Here is a 23,480-nt window from a genome sequence, read left to right as displayed (position 1 = left end):
TAAGAGTCATAGGAGATAAGCAGACTACGCCAGTGAGACAGTGAGATGCCTGCACTCGGGATAGTACAACCACCAAGAACCACCTTCATAAGAGTCATAGGGGATAAGCAGACTACGCCAGTGAGACAGTGAGATGCCTGCACTCGGGATAGTACCACCACCAAGACCCACCTTCATAAGAGTCATAGGAGATAATCAAACTACGCCAGTGAGACAGTGAGATGCCAGCACTCGGGATAGTACCACCACCAAGACCCTCCTTCATAAGAGTCATAAGAGATAAGAAGACTACGCCAGTGAGACAGTGCGATGCCTGCACTCGGGATAGTACCACCACCAAGACCCACCTTCATAAGAGTCATAGGAGATAAGCAGACTACGCCAGTGAGACAGTGAGATGACTGCACTCGGGATAGTGCCACCACCAAGGCCCTCCTTCATAAGAGTCATTGGAGATAATCAAACTACGCCAGTGAGATAGTGAGATGCCTGCACTCGGGACGGTAGCACCACCAAGACCCACCTTCATAAGAGTCATAGGAGATAAGCAGACTACGCCAGTGAGATAGTGAGATGCCTGCACTCGGGAAAGTAGCACCACCAAGACCCACCTTCATAAGAGTCGTAGGAGATAAGCAGACTACGCCAGTGAGATAGTGAGATGCCTGCACTTGGGACAGTAGCACCACCAAGGCCCACCTTCATAAGAGTCGTAGGAGATAAGCAGACTATGCCAGTGGGACAGTGAGATGCCTGCACTCGGGACAGTACCACCACCAAGAACCACCTTCATAAGAGTCGTAGGAGATAAGCAGACTACGCCAGTGAGACAGTGAGATGCCAGCACTCGGGACAGTACCACCACCAAGACCCACCTTCATAAGAGTCGTAGGAGATAAGCAGACTACGCCAGTGAGACAGTGAGATGCCTGCAGTCAGGATAGTACAACCACCAAGGCCCTCCTTCATAAGAGTCATAGGAGATAAGCAGACTACGCCAGTGAGACAGTGAGATGCCTGCACTCGGGATAGTACAACCACCAAGAACCACCTTCATAAGAGTCATAGGGAATAAGCAGACTATGCCAGTGAGACAGTGAGATGCCTGCACTCGGGATAGTACCACCACCAAGACCCACCTTCATAAGAGTCATAGGAGATAATCAAACTACGCCAGTGAGACAGTGAGATGCCAGCACTCGGGATAGTACCACCACCAAGACCCTCCTTCATAAGAGTCATAGGAGATAAGAAGACTACGCCAGTGAGACAGTGCGATGCCTGCACTCGGGATAGTACCACCACCAAGACCCACCTTCATAAGAGTCATAGGAGATAAGCAGACTACGCCAGTGAGACAGTGAGATGACTGCACTCGGGATAGTGCCACCACCAAGGCCCTCCTTCATAAGAGTCATTGGAGATAATCAAACTACGCCAGTGAGATAGTGAGATGCCTGCACTCGGGACGGTAGCACCACCAAGACCCACCTTCATAAGAGTCATAGGAGATAAGCAGACTACGCCAGTGAGATAGTGAGATGCCTGCACTCGGGACAGTAGCACCACCAAGACCCACCTTCATAAGAGTCATTGGAGATAAGCAGACTACGCCAGTGAGAAAGTGAGATGCCTGCACTCGGGACAGTACCACCACCAAGACCCACCTTCATAAGAGTCATAGGATATAAGCAGACTATGCCAGTGAGATAGTGAGATGCCTGCACTCGGGACAGTAGCACCACCAAGACCCACCTTCATAAGAGTCATAGGAGATAAGCAGACTATGCCAGTGAGATAGTGAGATGCCTGCACTCGGGACAGTAGCACCACCAAGACCCACCTTCATAAGAGTCATAGGAGATAAGCAGACTATGCCAGTGAGATAGTGAGATGCCTGCACTCGGGACAGTACCACCACCAAGACCCACCTTCATAAGAGTCATAGGAGATAAGCAGACTACGCCAGTGAGATAGTGAGATGCCTACACTCGGGACAGAACCACCACCAAGACCCACCTTCATAAGAGTCATAGGAGATAAGCAGACTACGCCAGTGAGACAGTGAGATGCCTGCACTCGGGATAGTACCACCACCAAGACCCATCTTCATAAGAGTCATAGGAGATAAGCAGACTACGCCAGTGGGACAGTGAGATGCCTGCACTCGGGACAGTAGCACCACCAAGACCCACCTCATAAGAGTCATAGGAGATAAGCAGACTATGCCAGTGAAACAGTGAGATGCCTGCACTCGGGACAGTAGCACCACCAAGACCCACCTTCATAAGAGTCATAGGAGATAAGCAGACTACGCCAGTGAGATAGTGAGATGCCTGCACTCAGGATAGAACCACCACCAAGACCCACCTTCATAAGAGTCATAGGAGATAAGCAGACTACGCCAGTGAGACAGTGAGATGCCTGCACTCGGGATAGTACCACCACCAAGGCCCTCCTTCATAAGAGTCATAGGAGATAAGCAGACTACGCCAGTGAGATACTGAGATGCCTGCACTCGGGACAGTAGCACCACCAAGACCCACCTTCATAAGAGTCATAGGAGATAAGCAGACTATGCCAGTGGGACAGTGAGATGCCTGCACTCGGGACAGTACCACCACCAAGACCCTCCTTCATAAGAGTAATAGTAGATAATCAAACTACGCCAGTGAGACAGTGAGATGCCAGCACTCGGGATAGTACCACCACCAAGACCCTCCTTCATAAGAGTCTTAGGATATAAGCAGACTATGCCAGTGAGACAGTGAGATCCACCAAGACCCTCCTTCATAAGAGTCATAGGAGATAAGCAGACTATGCCAGTGAGACAGTGAGATCCTGCACTCGGGACAGTAGCACCATCAAGACCCACCTTCATAAGAGTCAAAGGAGATAAGCAGACTACGCCAGTGAGACAGTAAGATGCCTGCTCTCGGGACAGAAGCACCACCAAGACCCATCTTCATAAGAAGCATAGGAGATAAGCAGACTATGCCAGTGAGACAGTGGGATGCCTGCACTCGGGACAGTAGCACCACCAAGACCCACCTTCATAAGAAGCATAGGAGATAAGCAGACTATGCCAGTGAGACAGTGGGATGCCTGCACTCGGGACAGTAGCACCACCAAGACCCACCTTCATAAGAGTCATAGGAGATAAGCAGACTACGCCAGTGAGACAGTGAGATGCCTGCACTCGGGACAGTAGCACCACCAAGACCCACCTTCATAAGAGTCATAGGAGATAAGCAGACCATGCCAGTGAGACAGTGGGATGCCTGCACTCGGGACAGTAGCACCACCAAGACCCACCTTCATAAGAGTCATAGGAGATAAGCAGACCATGCCAGTGAGACAGTGGGATGCCTGCACTCGGGACAGTAGCACCACCAAGACCCACCTTCATAAGAGTCATAGGAGATAAGCAGACTACGCCAGTGAGACAGTGAGATGCCTGCACTCGGGATAGTACCACCACCAAGACCCACCTTCATAAGAGTCATAGGAGATAAGCAGACTACGCCAGTGGGACAGTGAGATGCCTGCACTCGGGATAGTACCACCACCAAGACCCACCTTCACAAGAGTCATAGGAGATAAGCAGACTACGCCAGTGAGGCAGTGAGATGCCTGCACTCGGGACAGTAGCACCACCAAGACCCACCTTCATAAGAGTCATAGGAGATAAGCAGACTACGCCAGTGAGAAAGTGAGATGCCTGCACTCGGGACAGTAGCACCACCAAGACCCACCTTCATAAGAGTCGTAGGAGATAAGCAGAATACGCCAGTGAGATTGTGAGATGCCTGCACTCGGGACAGTAGCACCACCAAGACCCACCTTCATAAGAGTCGTAGGAGATAAGCAGACTACGCCAGTGAGATAGTGAGATGCCTGCACTTGGGACAGTAGCACCACCAAGGCCCACCTTCATAAGAGTCGTAGGAGATAAGCAGACTATGCCAGTGGGACAGTGAGATGCCTGCACTCGGGACAGTACCACCACCAAGACCCACCTTCATAAGAGTCGTAGGAGATAAGCAGACTACGCCAGTGAGACAGTGAGATGCCTGCACTCGGGACAGTACCACCACCAAGACCCACCTTCATAAGAGTCGTAGGAGATAAGCAGACTACGCCAGTGAGACAGTGAGATGCCTGCAGTCAGGATAGTACAACCACCAAAGCCCTCCTTCATAAGAGTCATAGGAGATAAGCAGACTACGCCAGTGAGACAGTGAAATGCCTGCACTCGGGATAGTACAACCACCAAGAACCACCTTCATAAGAGTCATAGGGGATAAGCAGACTACGCCAGTGAGACAGTGAGATGCCTGCACTCGGGATAGTACCACCACCAAGACCCACCTTCATAAGAGTCATAGGAGATAATCAAACTACGCCAGTGAGACAGTGAGATGCCAGCACTCGGGACAGTAGCACCACCAAGACCCACCTTCATAAGAGTCATAGGAGATAAGCAGACTATGCCAGTGAGACAGTGGGATGCCTGCACTCGGGACAGTAGCACCACCAAGACCCACCTTCATAAGAGTCATAGGAGATAAGCAGACTACGCCAGTGAGACAGTGAGATGCCTGCACTCGGGATAGTACCACCACCAAGACCCACCTTCATAAGAGTCATAGGAGATAAACAGACTACGCCAGTGGGACAGTGAGATGCCTGCACTCGGGATAGTACCACCACCAAGACCCACCTTCACAAGAGTCATAGGAGATAAGCAGACTACGCCAGTGAGACAGTGAGATGCCTGCACTCGGGACAGTAGCACCACCAAGACCCACCTTCATAAGAGTCATAGGAGATAAGCAGACTACGCCAGTGAGAAAGTGAGATGCCTGCACTCGGGACAGTAGCACCACCAAGAGCCACCTTCATAAGAGTCGTAGGAGATAAGCAGAATACGCCAGTGAGATAGTGAGATGCCTGCACTCGGGACAGTAGCACCACCAAGACCCACCTTCATAAGAGTCGTAGGAGATAAGCAGACTACGCCAGTGAGATAGTGAGATGCCTGCACTTGGGACAGTAGCACCACCAAGGCCCACCTTCATAAGAGTCGTAGGAGATAAGCAGACTATGCCAGTGGGACAGTGAGATGCCTGCACTCGGGACAGTACCACCACCAAGACCCACCTTCATAAGAGTCGTAGGAGATAAGCAGACTACGCCAGTGAGACAGTGAGATGCCTGCACTCGGGACAGTACCACCACCAAGACCCACCTTCATAAGAGTCGTAGGAGATAAGCAGACTACGCCAGTGAGACAGTGAGATGCCTGCAGTCAGGATAGTACAACCACCAAGGCCCTCCTTCATAAGAGTCATAGGAGATAAGCAGACTACGCCAGTGAGACAGTGAGATGCCTGCACTCGGGATAGTACAACCACCAAGAACCACCTTCATAAGAGTCATAGGGGATAAGCAGACTACGCCAGTGAGACAGTGAGATGCCTGCACTCGGGATAGTACCACCACCAAGTCCCACCTTCATAAGAGTCATAGGAGATAATCAAACTACGCCAGTGAGACAGTGAGATGCCAGCACTCGGGATAGTACCACCACCAAGACCCTCCTTCATAAGAGTCATAGGAGATAAGAAGACTACGCCAGTGAGACAGTGCGATGCCTGCACTCGGGATAGTACCACCACCAAGACCCACCTTCATAAGAGTCATAGGAGATAAGCAGACTACGCCAGTGAGACAGTGAGATGACTGCACTCGGGATAGTGCCACCACCAAGGCCCTCCTTCATAAGAGTCATTGGAGATAATCAAACTACGCCAGTGAGATAGTGAGATGCCTGCACTCGGGACGGTAGCACCACCAAGACCCACCTTCATAAGAGTCATAGGAGATAAGCAGACTATGCCAGTGAGATAGTGAGATGCCTGCACTCGGGACAGTAGCACCACCAAGACCCACCTTCATAAGAGTCGTAGGAGATAAGCAGACTACGCCAGTGAGATAGTGAGATGCCTGCACTTGGGACAGTAGCACCACCAAGGCCCACCTTCATAAGAGTCGTAGGAGATAAGCAGACTATGCCAGTGGGACAGTGAGATGCCTGCACTCGGGACAGTACCACCACCAAGACCCACCTTCATAAGAGTCGTAGGAGATAAGCAGACTACGCCAGTGAGACAGTGAGATGCCTGCACTCGGGACAGTACCACCACCAAGACCCACCTTCATAAGAGTCGTAGGAGATAAGCAGACTACGCCAGTGAGACAGTGAGATGCCTGCACTCGGGACAGTACCACCACCAAGACCCACCTTCATAAGAGTCGTAGGAGATAAGCAGACTACGCCAGTGAGACAGTGAGATGCCTGCAGTCAGGATAGTACAACCACCAAGGCCCTCCTTCATAAGAGTCATAGGAGATAAGCAGACTACGCAAGTGAGACAGTGAGATGCCAGCACTCGGGATAGTACCACCACCAAGACCCTCCTTCATAAGAGTCATAGGAGATAAGAAGACTACGCCAGTGAGACAGTGCGATGCCTGCACTCGGGATAGTACCACCACCAAGACCCACCTTCATAAGAGTCATAGGAGATAAGCAGACTACGCCAGTGAGACAGTGAGATGACTGCACTCGGGATAGTGCCACCACCAAGGCCCTCCTTCATAAGAGTCATTGGAGATAATCAAACTACGCCAGTGAGATAGTGAGATGCCTGCACTCGGGACGGTAGCACCACCAAGACCCACCTTCATAAGAGTCATAGGAGATAAGCAGACTACGCCAGTGAGATAGTGAGATGCCTGCACTCGGGACAGTAGCACCACCAAGACCCACCTTCATAAGAGTCATAGGAGATAAGCAGACTACGCCAGTGAGAAAGTGAGATGCCTGCACTCGGGACAGTACCACCACCAAGACCCACCTTCATAAGAGTCATAGGATATAAGCAGACTACGCCAGTGAGATAGTGAGATGCCTGCACTCGGGACAGTAGCACCACCAAGACCCACCATCATAAGAGTCATAGGAGATAAGCAGACTATGCCAGTGAGATAGTGAGATGCCTGCACTCGGGACAGTACCACCACCAAGACCCACCTTCATAAGAGTCATAGGAGATAAGCAGACTACGCCAGTGAGATAATGAGATGCCTGCACTCGGGACAGAACCACCACCAAGACCCACCTTCATAAGAGTCATAGGAGATAAGCAGACTACGCCAGTGAGACAGTAAGATGCCTGCACTCGGGATAGTACCACCACCAAGACCCATCTTCATAAGAGTCATAGGAGATAAGCAGACTACGCCAGTGGGACAGTGAGATGCCTGCACTCGGGACAGTAGCACCACCAAGACCCACCTTCATAAGAGTCATAGGAGATAAGCAGACTATGCCAGTGAGACAGTGAGATGCCTGCACTCGGGACAGTAGCACCACCAAGACCCACCTTCATAAGAGTCATAGGAGATAAGCAGACTACGCCAGTGAGATAGTGAGATGCCTGCACTCAGGATAGAACCACCACCAAGACCCACCTTCATAAGAGTCATAGGAGATAAGCAGACTACGCCAGTGAGACAGTGAGATGACTGCACTCGGGATAGTACCACCACCAAGGCCCTCCTTCATAAGAGTCATAGGAGATAAGCAGACTACGCCAGTGAGATACTGAGATGCCTGCACTCGGGACAGTAGCACCACCAAGACCCACCTTCATAAGAGTCATAGGAGATAAGCAGACTATGCCAGTGGGACAGTGAGATGCCTGCACTCGGGACAGTACCACCACCAAGACCCTCCTTCATAAGAGTTATAGTAGATAATCAAACTACGCCAGTGAGACAGTGAGATGCCAGCACTCGGGATAGTACCACCACCAAGACCCTCCTTCATAAGAGTCTTAGGATATAAGCAGACTATGCCAGTGAGACAGTGAGATCCACCAAGACCCTCCTTCATAAGAGTCATAGGAGATAAGCAGACTATGCCAGTGAGACAGTGAGATCCTGCACTCGGGACAGTAGCACCATCAAGACCCACCTTCATAAGAGTCAAAGGAGATAAGCAGACTACGCCAGTGAGACAGTGAGATGCCTGCTCTCGGGACAGTAGCACCACCAAGACCCATCTTCATAAGAAGCATAGGAGAAAAGCAGACTATGCCAGTGAGACAGTGGGATGCCTGCACTCGGGACAGTAGCACCACCAAGACCCACCTTCATAAGAAGCATAGGAAATAAGCAGACTATGCCAGTGAGACAGCGTGATGCCTGCACTCGGGACAGTAGCACCACCAAGACCCACCTTCATAAGAGTCATAGGAGATAAGCAGACTACGCCAGTGAGACAGTGAGATGCCTGCACTCGGGACGGTAGCACCACCAAGACCCACCTTCATAAGAGTCATAGGAGATAAGCAGACTACGCCAGTGAGATAGTGAGATGCCTGCACTCGGGACAGTAGCACCACCAAGACCCACCTTCATAAGAGTCATAGGAGATAAGCAGACTACGCCAGTGAGAAAGTGAGATGCCTGCACTCGGGACAGTACCACCACCAAGACCCACCTTCATAAGAGTCATAGGATATAAGCAGACTACGCCAGTGAGATAGTGAGATGCCTGCACTCGGGACAGTAGCACCACCAAGACCCACCTTCATAAGAGTCATAGGAGATAAGCAGACTATGCCAGTGAGATAGTGAGATGCCTGCACTCGGGACAGTACCACCACCAAGACCCACCTTCATAAGAGTCATAGGAGATAAGCAGACTACGCCAGTGAGATAATGAGATGCCTGCACTCGGGACAGAACCACCACCAAGACCCACCTTCATAAGAGTCATAGGAGATAAGCAGACTATGCCAGTGAGACAGTGAGATCCACCAAGACCCTCCTTCATAAGAGTCATAGGAGATAAGCAGACTATGCCAGTGAGACAGTGAGATCCTGCACTCGGGACAGTAGCACCATCAAGACCCACCTTCATAAGAGTCAAAGGAGATAAGCAGACTACGCCAGTGAGACAGTGAGATGCCTGCTCTCGGGACAGTAGCACCACCAAGACCCATCTTCATAAGAAGCATAGGAGATAAGCAGACTATGCCAGTGAGACAGTGGGATGCCTGCACTCGGGACAGTAGCACCACCAAGACCCACCTTCATAAGAAGCATAGGAAATAAGCAGACTATGCCAGTGAGACAGTGAGATGACTGCACTCGGGATAGTGCCACCACCAAGGCCCTCCTTCATAAGAGTCATTGGAGATAATCAAACTACGCCAGTGAGATAGTGAGATGCCTGCACTCGGGACGGTAGCACCACCAAGACCCACCTTCATAAGAGTCATAGGAGATAAGCAGACTACGCCAGTGAGATAGTGAGATGCCTGCACTCGGGACAGTAGCACCACCAAGACCCACCTTCATAAGAGTCATAGGAGATAAGCAGACGACGCCAGTGAGAAAGTGAGATGCCTGCACTCAGGACAGTACCACCACCAAGACCCACCTTCATAAGAGTCATAGGATATAAGCAGACTACGCCAGTGAGATAGTGAGATGCCTGCACTCGGGACAGTAGCACCACCAAGACCCACCTTCATAAGAGTCATAGGAGATAAGCAGACTATGCCAGTGAGATAGTGAGATGCCTGCACTCGGGACAGTACCACCACCAAGACCCACCTTCATAAGAGTCATAGGAGATAAGCAGACTACGCCAGTGAGATAATGAGATGCCTGCACTCGGGACAGAACCACCACCAAGACCCACCTTCATAAGAGTCATAGGAGATAAGCAGACTACGCCAGTGAGACAGTAAGATGCCTGCACTCGGGATAGTACCACCACCAAGACCCATCTTCATAAGAGTCATAGGAGATAAGCAGACTACGCCAGTGGGACAGTGAGATGCCTGCACTCGGGACAGTAGCACCACCAAGACCCACCTTCATAAGAGTCATAGGAGATAAGCAGACTATGCCAGTGAGACAGTGAGATGCCTGCACTCGGGACAGTAGCACCACCAAGACCCACCTTCATAAGAGTCATAGGAGATAAGCAGACTACGCCAGTGAGATAGTGAGATGCCTGCACTCAGGATAGAACCACCACCAAGACCCACCTTCATAAGAGTCATAGGAGATAAGCAGACTACGCCAGTGAGACAGTGAGATGACTGCACTCGGGATAGTACCACCACCAAGGCCCTCCTTCATAAGAGTCATAGGAGATAAGCAGACTACGCCAGTGAGATACTGAGATGCCTGCACTCGGGACAGTAGCACCACCAAGACCCACCTTCATAAGAGTCATAGGAGATAAGCAGACTATGCCAGTGGGACAGTGAGATGCCTGCACTCGGGACAGTACCACCACCAAGACCCTCCTTCATAAGAGTTATAGTAGATAATCAAACTACGCCAGTGAGACAGTGAGATGCCAGCACTCGGGATAGTACCACCACCAAGACCCTCCTTCATAAGAGTCTTAGGATATAAGCAGACTATGCCAGTGAGACAGTGAGATCCACCAAGACCCTCCTTCATAAGAGTCATAGGAGATAAGCAGACTATGCCAGTGAGACAGTGAGATCCTGCACTCGGGACAGTAGCACCATCAAGACCCACCTTCATAAGAGTCAAAGGAGATAAGCAGACTACGCCAGTGAGACAGTGAGATGCCTGCTCTCGGGACAGTAGCACCACCAAGACCCATCTTCATAAGAAGCATAGGAGATAAGCAGACTATGCCAGTGAGACAGTGGGATGCCTGCACTCGGGACAGTAGCACCACCAAGACCCACCTTCATAAGAAGCATAGGAAATAAGCAGACTATGCCAGTGAGACAGCGGGATGCCTGCACTCGGGACAGTAGCACCACCAAGACCCACCTTCATAAGAGTCATAGGAGATAAGCAGACTACGCCAGTGAGACAGTGAGATGCCTGCACTCGGGACGGTAGCACCACCAAGACCCACCTTCATAAGAGTCATAGGAGATAAGCAGACTACGCCAGTGAGATAGTGAGATGCCTGCACTCGGGACAGTAGCACCACCAAGACCCACCTTCATAAGAGTCATAGGAGATAAGCAGACTACGCCAGTGAGAAAGTGCCTGCACTCGGGACAGTACCACCACCAAGACCCACCTTCATAAGAGTCATAGGATATAAGCAGACTACGCCAGTGAGATAGTGAGATGCCTGCACTCGGGACAGTAGCACCACCAAGACCCACCTTCATAAGAGTCATAGGAGATAAGCAGACTATGCCAGTGAGATAGTGAGATGCCTGCACTCGGGACAGTACCACCACCAAGACCCACCTTCATAAGAGTCATAGGAGATAAGCAGACTACGCCAGTGAGATAGTGAGATGCCTGCAGTCAGGATAGTACAACCACCAAGGCCCACCTTCATAAGAGTCATAGGAGATAAGCAGACTACGCCAGTGAGATAGTGAGATGCCTGCACTCGGGACAGTAGCACCACCAAGACCCTCCTTCATAAGAGTCATAGGAGATAAGCAGACTACGCCAGTGAGAAAGTGAGATGCCTGCACTCGGGACAGTACCTCCACCAAGACCCACCTTCATAAGAGTCATAGGAGATAAGCAGACTATGCCAGTGAGATCGTGAGACGCCTACACTCAGGACAGTACCACCCATCCAGACCGACCTTCATAAGTGTCATAGGAGATAAGCAGACTATGCCAGTGAGACAGTGAGATGCCTGCACTCGGGACAGTAGCACCACCAAGACCCTCCTTCATAAGAGTCATAGGAGATAAGCAGACTATGCCAGTGAGATAGTAAGACACCTACACTCAGGACAGTACCACCCATCCAGACCGACCTTCATAAGTGTCATAGGAGATAAGCAGACTAGGCCAGTGAGATAGTGAGACGCCTACACTCAGGACAGTACCACCCATCTAGACCGACCTTCATAAGTGTCATAGGAGATAAGGAGACTACGCCAGTGAGATACTGAGATGCCTGCACTTGAGACAGTAGCACCACCAAGGCCCTCCTTCATAAGAGTCATAGGAGATAAGCAGACTACGCCAGTGAGACAGTGAGATGCCTGCACTCGGGATAGTACAACCACCAAGAACCACCTTCATAAGAGTCATAGGGGATAAGCAGACTACGCCAGTGAGACAGTGAGATGCCTGCACTCGGGATAGTACCACCACCAAGACCCACCTTCATAAGAGTCATAGGAGATAATCAAACTACGCCAGTGAGACAGTGAGATGCCAGTACTCGGGATAGTACCACCACCAAGACCCTCCTTCATAAGAGTCATTGGAGATAATCAAACTACGCCAGTGAGATAGTGAGATGCCTGCACTCGGGACGGTAGCACCACCAAGACCCACCTTCATAAGAGTCATAGGAGATAAGCAGACTACGCCAGTGAGATAGTGAGATGCCTGCACTCGGGACAGTAGCACCACCAAGACCCACCTTCATAAGAGTCATAGGAGATAAGCAGACTACGCCAGTGAGACAGTGAGAGGCCTGCACTCGGGACAGTAGCACCACCAAGACCCACCTTCATAAGAGTCATAGGAGATAAGCAGACTACGCCAGTGAGAAAGTGAGATGCCTGCACTCGGGACAGTAGCACCACCAAGACCCACCTTCATAAGAGTCATAGGCGATAAGCAGAATACGCCAGTGAGATAGTGAGATGCCTGCACTCGGGACAGTAGCACCACCAAGACCCACCTTCATAAGAGTCATAGGAGATAAGCAGACTATGCCAGTGAGACAGTGGGATGCCTGCACTCGGGACAGTAGCACCACCAAGACCCACCTTCATAAGAGTCATAGGAGATAAGCAGACTACGCCAGTGAGACAGTAAGATGCCTGCACTCGGGATAGTACCACCACCAAGACCCACCTTCATAAGAGTCATAGGAGATTAGCAGACTACGCCAGTGGGACAGTGAGATGCCTGCACTCGGGATAGTACCACCACCAAGACCCACCTTCATAAGAGTCATAGGAGATAAGCAGACTACGCCAGTGAGACAGTGAGATGCCTGCACTCGGGACAGTAGCACCACCAAGACCCACCTTCATAAGAGTCATAGGAGATAAGCAGACTACGCCAGTGAGAAAGTGAGATGCCTGCACTCGGGACAGTAGCACCACCAAGACCCACCTTCATAAGAGTCATAGGAGATAAGCAGAATACGCCAGTGAGATAGTGAGATGCCTGCACTCGGGACAGTAGCACCACCAAGACCCACCTTCATAAGAGTCGTAGGAGATAAGCAGACTACGCCAGTGAGATAGTGAGATGCCTGCACTTGGGACAGTAGCACCACCAAGGCCCACCTTCATAAGAGTCGTAGGAGATAAGCAGACTATGCCAGTGGGACAGTGAGATGCCTGCACTCAGGACAGTACCACCACCAAGACCCACCTTCATAAGAGTCGTAGGAGATAAGCAGACTACGCCAGTGAGACAGTGAGATGCCTGCACTCGGGACAGTACCACCACCAAGACCCACCTTCATAAGAGTCGTAGGAGATAAGCAGACTACGCCAGTGAGACAGTGAGATGCCTGCAGTCAGGATAGTACAACCACCAAGGCCCTCCTTCATAAGAGTCATAGGAGATAAGCAGACTACGCCAGTGAGACAGTGAGATGCCTGCACTCGGGATAGTACAACCACCAAGAACCACCTTCATAAGAGTCATAGGGGATAAGCAGACTACGCCAGTGAGACAGTGAGATGCCTGCACTCGGGATAGTACCACCACCAAGACCCACCTTCATAAGAGTCATAGGAGATAATCAAACTACGCCAGTGAGACAGTGAGATGCCAGCACTCGGGATAGTACCACCACCAAGACCCTCCTTCATAAGAGTCATAGGAGAGAAGAAGACTACGCCAGTGAGACAGTGCGAAGCCTGCACTCGGGATAGTACCACCACCAAGACCCACCTTCATAAGAGTCATAGGAGATAAGCAGACTACGCCAGTGAGACAGTGAGATGACTGCACTCGGGATAGTGCCACCACCAAGGCCCTCCTTCATAAGAGTCATTGGAGATAATCAAACTACGCCAGTGAGATAGTGAGATGCCTGCACTCGGGACGGTAGCACCACCAAGACCCACCTTCATAAGAGTCATAGGAGATAAGCAGACTACGCCAGTGAGATAGTGAGATGCCTGCACTCGGGACAGTAGCACCACCAAGACCCACCTTCATAAGAGTCGTAGGAGATAAGCAGACTACGCCAGTGAGATAGTGAGATGCCTGCACTTGGGACAGTAGCACCACCAAGGCCCACCTTCATAAGAGTCGTAGGAGATAAGCAGACTATGCCAGTGGGACAGTGAGATGCCTGCACTCGGGACAGTACCACCACCAAGAACCACCTTCATAAGAGTCGTAGGAGATAAGCAGACTACGCCAGTGAGACAGTGAGATGCCTACACTCGGGACAGTACCACCACCAAGACCCACCTTCATAAGAGTCGTAGGAGATAAGCAGACTACGCCAGTGAGACAGTGAGATGCCTGCAGTCAGGATAGTACAACCACCAAGGCCCTCCTTCATAAGAGTCATAGGAGATAAGCAGACTACGCCAGTGAGACAGTGAGATGCCTGCACTCGGGATAGTACAACCACCAAGAACCACCTTCATAAGAGTCATAGGGGATAAGCAGACTACGCCAGTGAGACAGTGAGATGCCTGCACTCGGGATAGTACCACCACCAAGACCCACCTTCATAAGAGTCATAGGAGATAATCAAACTACGCCAGTGAGACAGTGAGATGCCAGCACTCGGGATAGTACCACCACCAAGACCCTCCTTCATAAGAGTCATAGGAGATAAGAAGACTACGCCAGTGAGACAGTGCGATGCCTGCACTCGGGATAGTACCACCACCAAGACCCACCTTCATAAGAGTCATAGGAGATAAGCAGACTACGCCAGTGAGACAGTGAGATGACTGCACTCGGGATAGTGCCACCACCAAGGCCCTCCTTCATAAGAGTCATTGGAGATAATCAAACTACGCCAGTGAGATAGTGAGATGCCTGCACTCGGGACGGTAGCACCACCAAGACCCACCTTCATAAGAGTCATAGGAGATAAGCAGACTACGCCAGTGAGATAGTGAGATGCCTGCACTCGGGACAGTAGCACCACCAAGACCCACCTTCATAAGAGTCATAGGAGATAAGCAGACTACGCCAGTGAGAAAGTGAGATGCCTGCACTCGGGACAGTACCACCACCAAGACCCACCTTCATAAGAGTCATAGGATATAAGCAGACTACGCCAGTGAGATAGTGAGATGCCTGCACTCGGGACAGTAGCACCACCAAGACCCACCTTCATAAGAGTCATAGGAGATAAGCAGACAATGCCAGTGAGATAGTGAGATGCCTGCACTCGGGACAGTACCACCACCAAGACCCACCTTCATAAGAGTCATAGGAGATAAGCAGACTACGCCAGTGAGATAGTGAGATGCCTGCACTCGGGACAGAACCACCACCAAGACCCACCTTCATAAGAGTCATAGGAGATAAGCAGACTATGCCAGTGAGACAGTGAGATGCCTGCACTCGGGACAGTAGCACCACCAAGACCCACCTTCATAAGAGTCATAGGAGATAAGCAGACTACGCCAGTGAGATAGTGAGATGCCTGCACTCAGGATAGAACCACCACCAAGACCCACCTTCATAAGAGTCATAGGAGATAAGCAGACTACGCCAGTGAGACAGTGAGATGCCTGCACTCGGGATAGTACCACCACCAAGGCCCTCCTTCATAAGAGTCATAGGAGATAAGCAGACTACGCCAGTGAGATACTGAGATGCCTGCACTCGGGACAGTAGCACCACCAAGACCCACCTTCATAAGAGTCATAGGAGATAAGCAGACTATGCCAGTGGGACAGTGAGATGCCTGCACTCGGGACAGTACCACCACCAAGACCCTCCTTCATAAGAGTAATAGTAGATAATCAAACTACGCCAGTGAGACAGTGAGATGCCAGCACTCGGGATAGTACCACCACCAAGACCCTCCTTCATAAGAGTCTTAGGATATAAGCAGACTATGCCAGTGAGACAGTGAGATCCACCAAGACCCTCCTTCATAAGAGTCATAGGAGATAAGCAGACTATGCCAGTGAGACAGTGAGATCCTGCACTCGGGACAGTAGCACCATCAAGACCCACCTTCATAAGAGTCAAAGGAGATAAGCAGACTACGCCAGTGAGACAGTGAGATGCCTGCTCTCGGGACAGAAGCACCACCAAGACCCATCTTCATAAGAAGCATAGGAGATAAGCAGACTATGCCAGTGAGACAGTGGGATGCCTGCACTCGGGACAGTAGCACCACCAAGACCCACCTTCATAAGAGTCATAGGAGATAAGCAGACTACGCCAGTGAGACAGTGAGATGCCTGCACTCGGGATAGTACCACCACCAAGACCCACCTTCATAAGAGTCATAGGAGATAAGCAGACTACGCCAGTGAGACAGTGAGATGCCTGCACTCGGGACAGCAGCACCACCAAGACCCACCTTCATAAGAGTCATAGGAGATAAGCAGACTATGCCAGTGAGACAGTGGGATGCCTGCACTCGGGACAGTAGCACCACCAAGACCCACCTTCATAAGAGTCATAGGAGATAAGCAGACTACGCCAGTGAGACAGTGAGATGCCTGCACTCGGGATAGTACCACCACCAAGACCCACCTTCATAAGAGTCATAGGAGATAAGCAGACTACGCCAGTGGGACACTGAGATGCCTGCACTCGGGATAGTACCACCACCAAGACCCACCTTCACAAGAGTCATAGGAGATAAGCAGACTACGCCAGTGAGGCAGTGAGATGCCTGCACTCGGGACAGTAGCACCACCAAGACCCACCTTCATAAGAGTCATAGGAGATAAGCAGACTACGCCAGTGAGAAAGTGAGATGCCTGCACTCGGGACAGTAGCACCACCAAGACCCACCTTCATAAGAGTCGTAGGAGATAAGCAGAATACGCCAGTGAGATTGTGAGATGCCTGCACTCGGGACAGTAGCACCACCAAGACCCACCTTCATAAGAGTCGTAGGAGATAAGCAGACTACGCCAGTGAGATAGTGAGATGCCTGCACTTGGGACAGTAGCACCACCAAGGCCCACCTTCATAAGAGTCGTAGGAGATAAGCAGACTATGCCAGTGGGACAGTGAGATGCCTGCACTCGGGACAGTACCACCACCAAGACCCACCTTCATAAGAGTCGTAGGAGATAAGCAGACTACGCCAGTGAGACAGTGAGATGCCTGCACTCGGGACAGTACCACCACCAAGACCCACCTTCATAAGAGTCGTAGGAGATAAGCAGACTACGCCAGTGAGACAGTGAGATGCCTGCAGTCAGGATAGTACAACCACCAAGGCCCTCCTTCATAAGAGTCATAGGAGATAAGCAGACTACGCCAGTGAGACAGTGAGATGCCTGCACTCGGGATAGTACAACCACCAAGAACCACCTTCATAAGAGTCATAGGGGATAAGCAGACTACGCCAGTGAGACAGTGAGATGCCTGCACTCGGGATAGTACCACCACCAAGACCCACCTTCATAAGAGTCATAGGAGATAATCAAACTACGCCAGTGAGACAGTGAGATGCCAGCACTCGGGATAGTACCACCACCAAGACCCTCCTTCATAAGAGTCATAGGAGATAAGAAGACTACTCCAGTGAGACAGTGCGATGCCTGCACTCGGGATAGTACCACCACCAAGACCCACCTTCATAAGAGTCATAGGAGATAAGCAGACTACGCCAGTGAGACAGTGAGATGACTGCACTCGGGATAGTGCCACCACCAAGGCCCTCCTTCATAAGAGTCATTGGAGATAATCAAACTACGCCAGTGAGATAGTGAGATGCCTGCACTCGGGACGGTAGCACCACCAAGACCCACCTTCATAAGAGTCATAGGAGATAAGCAGACTATGCCAGTGAGATAGTGAGATGCCTGCACTCGGGACAGTAGCACCACCAAGACCCACCTTCATAAGAGTCGTAGGAGATAAGCAGACTACACCAGTGAGATAGTGAGATGCCTGCACTTGGGACAGTAGCACCACCAAGGCCCACCTTCATAAGAGTCGTAGGAGATAAGCAGACTACGCCAGTGGGACAGTGAGATGCCTGCACTCGGGACAGTACCACCACCAAGACCCACCTTCATAAGAGTCGTAGGAGATAAGCAGACTACGCCAGTGAGACAGTGAGATGCCTGCACTCGGGACAGTACCACCACCAAGACCCACCTTCATAAGAGTCGTAGGAGATAAGCAGACTACGCCAGTGAGACAGTGAGATGCCTGCAGTCAGGATAGTACAACCACCAAGGCCCTCCTTCATAAGAGTCATAGGAGATAAGCAGACTACGCCAGTGAGACAGTGAGATGCCTGCACTCGGGATAGTACAACCACCAAGAACCACCTTCATAAGAGTCATAGGGGATAAGCAGACTACGCCAGTGAGACAGTGAGATGCCTGCACTCGGGATAGTACCACCACCAAGACCCACCTTCATAAGAGTCATAGGAGATAATCAAACTACGCCAGTGAGACAGTGAGATGCCAGCACTCGGGATAGTACCACCACCAAGACCCTCCTTCATAAGAGTCATAGGAGATAAGAAGACTACGCCAGTGAGACAGTGCGATGCCTGCACTCGGGATAGTACCACCACCAAGACCCACCTTCATAAGAGTCATAGGAGATAAGCAGACTACGCCAGTGAGACAGTGAGATGACTGCACTCGGGATAGTGCCACCACCAAGGCCCTCCTTCATAAGAGTCATTGGAGATAATCAAACTACGCCAGTGAGATAGTGAGATGCCTGCACTCGGGACGGTAGCACCACCAAGACCCACCTTCATAAGAGTCATAGGAGATAAGCAGACTATGCCAGTGAGATAGTGAGATGCCTGCACTCGGGACAGTAGCACCACCAAGACCCACCTTCATAAGAGTCGTAGGAGATAAGCAGACTACGCCAGTGAGATAGTGAGATGCCTGCACTTGGGACAGTAGCACCACCAAGGACCACCTTCATAAGAGTCGTAGGAGATAAGCAGACTATGCCAGTGGGACAGTGAGATGCCTGCACTCGGGACAGTACCACCACCAAGACCCACCTTCATAAGAGTCGTAGGAGATAAGCAGACTACGCCAGTGAGACAGTGAGATGCCTGCACTCGGGACAGTACCACCACCAAGACCCACCTTCATAAGAGTCGTAGGAGATAAGCAGACTACGCCAGTGAGACAGTGAGATGCCTGCACTCGGGACAGTACCACCACCAAGACCCACCTTCATAAGAGTCGTAGGAGATAAGCAGACTACGCCAGTGAGACAGTGAGATGCCTGCAGTCAGGATAGTACAACCACCAAGGCCCTCCTTCATAAGAGTCATAGGAGATAAGCAGACTACGCCAGTGAGACAGTGAGATGCCAGCACTCGGGATAGTACCACCACCAAGACCCTCCTTCATAAGAGTCATAGGAGATAAGAAGACTACGCCAGTGAGACAGTGCGATGCCTGCACTCGGGATAGTTCCACCACCAAGACCCACCTTCATAAGAGTCATAGGAGATAAGCAGACTACGCCAGTGAGACAGTGAGATGACTGCACTCGGGATAGTGCCACCACCAAGGCCCTCCTTCATAAGGGTCATTGGAGATAATCAAACTACGCCAGTGAGATAGTGAGATGCCTGCACTCGGGACGGTAGCACCACCAAGACCCACCTTCATAAGAGTCATAGGAGATAAGCAGACTACGCCAGTGAGATAGTGAGATGCCTGCACTCGGGACAGTAGCACCACCAAGACCCACCTTCATAAGAGTCATAGGAGATAAGCAGACTACGCCAGTGAGAAAGTGAGATGCCTGCACTCGGGACAGTACCACCACCAAGACCCACCTTCATAAGAGTCATAGGATATAAGCAGACTACGCCAGTGAGATAGTGAGATGCCTGCACTCGGGACAGTAGCACCACCAAGACCCACCTTCATAAGAGTCATAGGAGATAAGCAGACTATGCCAGTGAGATAGTGAGATGCCTGCACTCGGGACAGTACCACCACCAAGACCCACCTTCATAAGAGTCATAGGAGATAAGCAGACTACGCCAGTGAGATAGTGAGATGCCTGCACTCGGGACAGAACCACCACCAAGACCCACCTTCATAAGAGTCATAGGAGATAAGCAGACTACGCCAGTGAGACAGTGAGATGCCTGCACTCGGGATAGTACCACCACCAAGACCCATCTTCATAAGAGTCATGGGAGATAAGCAGACTACGCCAGTGGGACAGTGAGATGCCTGCACTCGGGACAGTAGCACCACCAAGACCCACCTTCATAAGAGTCATAGGAGATAAGCAGACTATGCCAGTGAGACAGTGAGATGCCTGCACTCGGGACAGTAGCACCACCAAGACCCACCTTCATAAGAGTCATAGGAGATAAGCAGACTACGCCAGTGAGAAAGTGAGATGCCTGCAATCGGGACAGTAGCACCACCAAGACCCACCTTCATAAGAGTCATAGGAGATAAGCAGACTATGCCAGTGAGACAGTGAGATGCCTGCACTCGGGACAGTACCACCACCAAGACCCACCTTCATAAGAGTCGTAGGAGATAAGCAGACTACGCCAGTGAGACAGTGAGATGCCTGCACTCGGGACAGTACCACCACCAAGAGCCACCTTCATAAGAGTCGTAGGAGATAAGCAGACTACGCCAGTGAGACAGTGAGATGCCTGCAGTCAGGATAGTACAACCACCAAGGCCCTCCTTCATAAGAGTCATAGGAGATAAGCAGACTACGCCAGTGAGACAGTGAGATGCCAGCACTCGGGATAGTACCACCACCAAGACCCTCCTTCATAAGAGTCATAGGAGATAAGAAGACTACGCCAGTGAGACAGTGCGATGCCTGCACTCGGGATAGTACCACCACCAAGACCCACCTTCATAAGAATCATAGGAGATAAGCAGACTACGCCAGTGAGACAGTGAGATGACTGCACTCGGGATAGTGCCACCACCAAGGCCCTCCTTCATAAGGGTCATTGGAGATAATCAAACTACGCCAGTGAGATAGTGAGATGCCTGCACTCGGGACGGTAGCACCACCAAGACCCACCTTCATAAGAGTCATAGGAGATAAGCAGACTACGCCAGTGAGATAGTGAGATGCCTGCACTCGGGACAGTAGCACCACCAAGACCCACCTTCATAAGAGTCATAGGAGATAAGCAGACTACGCCAGTGAGAAAGTGAGATGCCTGCACTCGGGACAGTACCACCACCAAGACCCACCTTCATAAGAGTCATAGGATATAAGCAGACTACGCCAGTGAGATAGTGAGATGCCTGCACTCGGGACAGTAGCACCACCAAGACCCACCTTCATAAGAGTCATAGGAGATAAGCAGACTATGCCAGTGAGATAGTGAGATGCCTGCACTCGGGACAGTACCACCACCAAGACCCACCTTCATAAGAGTCATAGGAGATAAGCAGACTACGCCAGTGAGATAGTGAGATGCCTGCACTCGGGACAGAACCACCACCAAGACCCACCTTCATAAGAGTCATAGGAGATAAGCAGACTACGCCAGTGAGACAGTGAGATGCCTGCACTCGGGATAGTACCACCACCAAGACCCATCTTCATAAGAGTCATAGGAGATAAGCAGACTACGCCAGTGGGACAGTGAGATGCCTGCACTCGGGACAGTAGCACCACCAAGACCCACCTTCATAAGAGTCATAGGAGATAAGCAGACTATGCCAGTGAGACAGTGAGATGCCTGCACTCGGGACAGTAGCACCACCAAGACCCACCTTCATAAGAGTCATAGGAGATAAGCAGACTACGCCAGTGAGAAAGTGAGATGCCTGCACTCGGGACAGTAGCACCACCAAGACCCACCTTCATAAGAGTCATAGGAGATAAGCAGAATACGCCAGTGAGATAGTGAGATGCCTGCACTCGGGACAGTAGCACCACCAAGACCCACCTTCATAAGAGTCGTAGGAGATAAGCAGACTACGCCAGTGAGATAGTGAGATGCCTGCACTTGGGACAGTAGCACCACCAAGGCCCACCTTCATAAGAGTCGTAGGAGATAAGCAGACTATGCCAGTGGGACAGTGAGATGCCTGCACTCGGGACAGTACCACCACCAAGACCCACCTTCATAAGAGTCGTAGGAGATAAGCAGACTACGCCAGTGAGACAGTGAGATGCCTGCACTCGGGACAGTACCACCACCAAGACCCACCTTCATAAGAGTGGTAGGAGATAAGCAGACTACGCCAGTGAGACAGTGAGATGCCTGCAGTCAGGATAGTACAACCACCAAGGCCCTCCTTCATAAGAGTCATAGGAGATAAGCAGACTACGCCAGTGAGACAGTGAGATGCCTGCACTCGGGATAGTACAACCACCAAGAACCACCTTCATAAGAGTCATAGGGGATAAGCAGACTACGCCAGTGAGACAGTGAGATGCCTGCACTCGGGATAGTACCACCACCAAGACCCACCTTCATAAGAGTCATAGGAGATAATCAAACTACGCCAGTGAGACAGTGAGATGCCAGCACTCGGGATAGTACCACCACCAAGACCCTCCTTCATAAGAGTCATAAGAGATAAGAAGACTACGCCAGTGAGACAGTGCGATGCCTGCACTCGGGATAGTACCACCACCAAGACCCACCTTCATAAGAGTCATAGGAGATAAGCAGACTACGCCAGTGAGACAGTGAGATGACTGCACTCGGGATAGTGCCACCACCAAGGCCCTCCTTCATAAGAGTCATTGGAGATAATCAAACTACGCCAGTGAGATAGTGAGATGCCTGCACTCGGGACGGTAGCACCACCAAGACCCACCTTCATAAGAGTCATAGGAGATAAGCAGACTACGCCAGTGAGATAGTGAGATGCCTGCACTCGGGAAAGTAGCACCACCAAGACCCACCTTCATAAGAGTCGTAGGAGATAAGCAGACTACGCCAGTGAGATAGTGAGATGCCTGCACTTGGGACAGTAGCACCACCAAGGCCCACCTTCATAAGAGTCGTAGGAGATAAGCAGACTATGCCAGTGGGACAGTGAGATGCCTGCACTCGGGACAGTACCACCACCAAGAACCACCTTCATAAGAGTCGTAGGAGATAAGCAGACTACGCCAGTGAGACAGTGAGATGCCAGCACTCGGGACAGTACCACCACCAAGACCCACCTTCATAAGAGTCGTAGGAGATAAGCAGACTACGCCAGTGAGACAGTGAGATGCCTGCAGTCAGGATAGTACAACCACCAAGGCCCTCCTTCATAAGAGTCATAGGA

Source organism: Ambystoma mexicanum, chromosome 1p (assembly GCF_040938575.1).
Source record: "Ambystoma mexicanum isolate Mex_15411 chromosome 1p, UKY_AmexF1_1, whole genome shotgun sequence".
Taxonomy (NCBI): Eukaryota; Metazoa; Chordata; class Amphibia; order Caudata; family Ambystomatidae; genus Ambystoma; species Ambystoma mexicanum.
The sequence above is the reverse complement of the archived record's forward strand: the minus strand, read 5'-3'. Positions refer to the sequence as shown.